This window comes from Nicotiana sylvestris, chromosome 2 (genome assembly GCF_000393655.2).
Source record: "Nicotiana sylvestris chromosome 2, ASM39365v2, whole genome shotgun sequence".
In the NCBI taxonomy this organism is placed as follows: Eukaryota; Viridiplantae; Streptophyta; class Magnoliopsida; order Solanales; family Solanaceae; genus Nicotiana; species Nicotiana sylvestris.
In genome coordinates, this window is record NC_091058.1 from 64,204,356 (window position 1) to 64,210,355 (window position 6,000).

Sequence of the window (6,000 nt, forward strand, 5' to 3'; positions counted from 1 at the left end):
TGAGTGTTATAAGATGTCTATTCGCTTCGATTGATGCTGTTGACTAGTTAATTTTCGTGCTACATGTTAAATGTCCCGAGTTTTGAAATAAATTGGTGCCCTATTCAGTCTATGTTATTAGTCGATTAATTGTTACGTATAATAGTTCGTATAGTCGACCTGAGTAACGTCGTCAAATAATTAAGTGTCGTAAAGTTCCATGGTTGTCCGAAAAATGCCTGAATCACTCAGTTTATTCTGTTTTGAGTTTAGTTGATTAGCGACTAATTAGTATACGTGATAACTCGCAAAGTCGACTCGACACATGTTGTCATTAGATTCACAGTATTAAATAACAAACGACCTAACTCTTACTGGCTGATTTTGTTGAATGGTTGTGTTGGTCTGATTATAGGTTTGTTTGTTAGCTGTGGGAGGGGGGGGGGTTCGAACTAGTTCTCAAATGATTATAACTGGCAGATTCAATAGAGTGAAAGGGTGGGGCAATGCAGTAATGATCAAGGGCCTTTTGGGTAATTTTGGTTGGGCAAAAAACTGATTAAATGTTCAGGATTAATGGGCTATCAATTGTTTAATCAGGAATACTATTAATCTAGTATTAGTGGGGACAAAACATAGGAGCATGGGAGTTTAAAATGAATACTTAAAACCCATGACTCTTGATTAAAGCAATAGGCCAAGCATGGGGAACCAAATAACTTGCATCAAGAAGATGTTTAGGCATGGGAAGTGAAGGGTATGGGCAGACCTGGAGGCTGTGTAGTTCTAGGAAGACCTTAGGGGGTCGCTTTCAGATTATAAATAGAGCTATTTTAGCTAAGTAGGAGGTTGTTTTTTAAGGGAAAAAGACTGAAAGAAAGAAACAGAAAGAAAATTTCCGAACATTGTAACCAAACAATGTCTGAAAATTGCAGAAGAGATTAAGTTGGTCAAGCTGTCTTTGCCAATTGTTGTTGGTTATTTGCCGAGCTTTTTGTGATTATTGGATTGCTGTTGCTATTGCATTGAGTATTCTGGGTTTTTCCTGCTGGTTGCAACTCTGTTTCTGGGTTTGTTTTGTGGTACTCGACCACCTTGGGTTATCATTATTGAACTGTTGTTGGGCTTCTTGGGCTAGAGGTTACACTGTTGCTGTTTGTATTGTTGTGTTACTGCTGCTTGGTTGCTTGCTTCTGACACCCTTCCTCTTCTTTTGTTCTTGTTATCTGAATCCAGGTACACATACTTAATCGATGTAATTCCATGTTTGAAGTTGATATTTGAAGCATGAATACACATCTGGAGAAGTTGAAGCTATAAACTGAATTTTTTTATTTGATTGTACTTAAGCCATTTTGTGTATCATTAATATGTAATTCCTTCCAAGGAACTGTATAATTTAGCTTATGAACTCCCTAGGTAAGTCCTTAGAGGGATATGATGCTAGAAATCACCCTGCTTATTGCAGTCGTTTGTAAAGATGCATGTCAGACTTGAATCACGTAAATGGACTTCTAATTGTCGTAACAGTCTAATCTCAGTATGCAAATGGTTCAAATTAGGACTAAAACTTGATCTCAAAGTTCTTTCATGACAGCATATAGCCTATTTTAAATTTACAACAGACTGTTAAATGAAAAATATCATTTTATCTTCCAGTTTTGCAAACTCACAAATAGGCGTGAAAACTAGCAATTAGCCTAATATCGGGATAAGGACTGCCCAAGCCCAGTATAATACCCTATGCGTTGGACCCAAGCCCACGTTTTGGCAAACCGATGGCCCACACGTGCCTTTGTATTCGGAACCTTATAAATTTTGTCTTTTATTTGGAGTTCGACTACAACAACTTTAAGTATGCAATGGGAGTAGGATCTTTTTCTCTCTTTCATTCTAGAGACGGACAAAAATAGAAGAAAGTAGTCGCTTTAAGATATCCTTTAGAAATAAAAAATAAGATGAGCCTCGCCAAATGAAAATACGAAATTGCGGGGCCCTCAGTAAAGGTTTGCTTTAAAATTGCTTAGGCTTCGTGATGGACCGTTTTAGCAAAATTTCACGGCCTTTCTCAGATTAATGACACGCTAGTTGCTTTAGGCGCGTATTTTAATAATGTTATCTCATTAAACTCGGGTGCACATTTATGTGACCCAAATCCAAATCTCAACAAAATCGAAATGTGTCTCTAATCACGGGTACATTGATTGTGACGTGGTCTGAGATGCATTTCCATGACGTTGCAAATTCTTTTTTTAAATAATGAATGAGACGAGCCTCGACAAACAATAATGCACAAGCTGCGGGGCCCTCTAAATGTATATATATTAAAACACTTAGAATTCGGGACAGGCTGTTTAGCGAGTTTTACGGTCTTCCCCAAAATAATAACGCGATAGTCTCTTTAGGCGCGTGTTTAATATTTTACTTTCTTAAGCCTGGGTGTGCATTTCATGTGACCCGAATCCAAATCCCAAAACATCAAATAAAACGTGTTCCGGATTGTGGGTGCATTTCATGTAACGCAGTCCAAAGACGTGTTTTAAGCGATGTTCATATTTCTTTTAAAAACAATAATAATAAAGCGGTTAAAATATAAAATTTGCACATAAGTTCATATTTGTATAAAATCAGATAATCAAGCCGAATATAATAGTTGAGCGACCGTGCTAGAACCACGGAACTCGGGAATGCCTAACACCTTCTCCCGGGTTAACAGAATTCCTTATCCGGATTTCTGGTACGCAGACTGTAATATATAGTCATTCTTTTTCCTCGATTCGGGATTAAAATTGGTGACTTGGGACACCCTAAAACCTCCCAAGTGGCGACTCTGAAACAAACAAATAAATCTCGTTTCGATTGTCCTTTAATTGGAAAAAACTCCCTTGTACCCTCGCGGGTATGAAAAAAGGAGGTATGACAGCTCTGGCGACTCCACTGGGGATTTTTGTTTGACCCAGAACCACTGGTTCAGGGTTAGAAATTCGAGCTTAGAATAATTGTTCTATTTGGCTTTATTTGTTATCTGATATTCTTATATGTGATTCATGTGCAAAATGATGTAAGTTACCGCTTTGATATTATTTGACTGTATATATAAACTGTGCCAAAACCCCTCTCTTCTCTCTCTTGAGGAGTGCACGCTGGTCGTGACTTCTTTCGGTTAGTGTCATAAACCAAAATAGAACGAGGATTCGGAGGAGTTGCAAAATTGGATGGCCTTTTGGTTACCGGTACACAGCTCCCATCCTCGGCTCGAGTTGTCCGCTCGGGTAAGCTAGGTCTAGAATAAACACCTAGGTTTTACAACTTAGTATAACATGACTTCATGCCGGATCCCTAGTAGGAACGCTTATTTGCATCACGTTGCATTTAACTTAGGGGACTCAACACAGGGGCTGGGTCCGTCTAGGACTAGCAACCTAAAATGAAAGACCATCCTGCTACATCCTGTTTGCTTTATCCATTTACTTGTTTCAGACTTGCATGCTGACCGGCTTTTGAATATCGGGAATGTGGTGGAAAAAAAAGAGAAATAGCGGTTAGGGAATTAATTGTTTATTTTTGAAAAAAAAACCAATGCCCAAAAAAACGGTTAAAACTCTGCCGAAATTTTGACAAAATGAAAAATGTGTCTTATTAATTTGTTTTATTAAAAGCAAAAGAAAAATAGAAAAAAAAGAGAAGAAAAGAATCTTTGTTTTGTCTTATCAAACAGAAGAGGAAAAATAGTTTGTCATGAGAAATATGGTTTCCAAAATTTGGTTTATGTTTTCTACCCGAACTATGCCAGTTTGATTCTCGCAGGGTGTGAGATACGTAGGCAACCCCCATCGGGCCCAACTTACTTTTTCAAAAAAATAATCCAAAAGAACAAAAGTTTTGAAATAGTCAAGGTGACCGTGCTTTTCAGAAATAGCCGGATGTCGTTTTTTTTGGAAAGAAAGGTGTGTCAATTTGGTATTTGAGTCAAATGAGTTTGTATCTTTGCTTAATCGCCCCAATAAACATGCAGAATGAGCACAAGCCCAAGTTTGCCGGTAACAGTTAGGAGCAAAATCCCTTTGGAGTTGCGATTGTGGTGGGAGGATTTGGAAAAGTCAGAGCAAGACAAGATCAAACTGCACCTGGGAGGTCTGACTAGTTTGTTGAATGTCAGGCCCAGATGCGACATCATAAAGGCTTTGGTTACATTTTGGGACCCGGCCCACAACGTATTCCGCTTCTCGGATTTTGAACTCACCCCAACCTTAGAAGAAGTAGCAGGTTACATGGACGTCACTGAAGGTTTGAGACACAAATACCTGATCGCTCCAAGAGCTGTGAATTCACACAAATTCATGGATCTGTTGAAGATAAGCAAGGGAGTCCCGTACGCTGAATTGGATAGAGGTTTTTCTACCTTGCAATTCACATACCAGAGGTATGGGCACATAGGAGGATTCAATGATCCAGAAAGTGGTGTCTGCAGCAGAGGGAATCTGGCAAAGTGGAATGAACATAGGCGGTTCGCTTTCATGGTATCATTCTTGGGCATTGTGGTGTTTCCCCGGAAAGATAGAAATATCGATCTGAAGGTGGCCGGAATCGTCAAGGTCCTGATTACCAACGATAAAAGCATCCTTGCTCCTATGGTAGTGTCGGAGATATATCGATCCCTCACGGCTTGTAAAGCTGGGGCAGATTTCTTCGAAGGGTGCAATTTGTTGTTACAGATGTTGATGATCGAACACTTATGTCGTCATCCTCAGTATATGCGCTACATGTCTACAAACGAGGACTGCATCGAAGGTTATAACCTGAGGGTTTCAGGTCTCCGATTACCAAAAGGGTTTGAAGAATGGGTATCCTATCTCCGTGCCCTCACCGCAAAACAAATAAATTGGACATTGGGTTGGCTTCCTGTGGAAGAAATTGTGTATATGCCCGCCACTGGTCCCCACTTCCTCTTAATGGGACTCAGAGGTATTCAGCCTTATGCCCCTTACAGGGTGATGAGACAATTAGGAAGGTGTCAGGTGGTACACCCGGACGAAGATCTCAGTACTTATACAGTCGAGGTCAGCAATGACGGACAATTTCCTGAAAAGACAGTTTGTCGCATATGGAGTGAATGCCAGTACCTGACAGCAAATACTCGGGTAGGTAATGTGTCTAGGGGTGAAGTCTCGCCGGCCTATCTCGCTTGGCATAATAAGAAGAACATTGCGAGAGACGAACCAGAGCGGCCAACCAAACGGCCTCACCTCCAAGATTTTGTTGAGTCATCGCAAGAGCAATGGGGTTGGCTTGCAAAAGAAAAAGGCTACCGGGTTGAAATCGGGAAGTTAAAGCAAAAAGTTGAAAGGCTTATATTTGAGAACAACGTGCAAGTCGCTTCCGAGCGGGGTGAAAAGAACAAGCTAGCCCAATAGAACCAAACACTAAAGGCCCGCATTCGCCAAGCTAGCAAGAGTAACATTGACCGACAGAAATGTCTCTCCGACGAATGATTGATAGCAGATTTAAGAAGTCAGGTCAGCCAAAGCCAAGAAGAATTAGAACAATCAAAGGCTTGCATAGCAAGGATAAAGGTTAGATGGGCAAAAGGTACAATGGCCCGGAGGCAGCGTCTGCAATAGGTTATAAGGGATTATGAAATGAGCATCGGGATATTAAGAAAAATGAACTCCACTCTTCATGATCGGATCATCAAACAAGCACGAGATGCCCAGGCCGACAGAAGACGTTGTTACGATGCAATGACCTGCATGGAAAGACAAATGGAGATGTTCCAGGATCGACTCGCCGACAATGCTCAAGCACTGGGATTAAAGAACCGGCAAATAAGGCAATTGTTCGCTGAAAGGGACAACATTCAAGGAAGGATCGACAAGATTGGGTACTACATCTACATGAGATGCCTAGCATGCGAGCAAATGCCTCGGAAAACCCTCCTTGTTTCCATCATGGGCTGCGTCCACTGGATCATGAATGAATTGAAAAGCTTGCAAAGAGACCTTACACCAAGGTCCGCGGAAA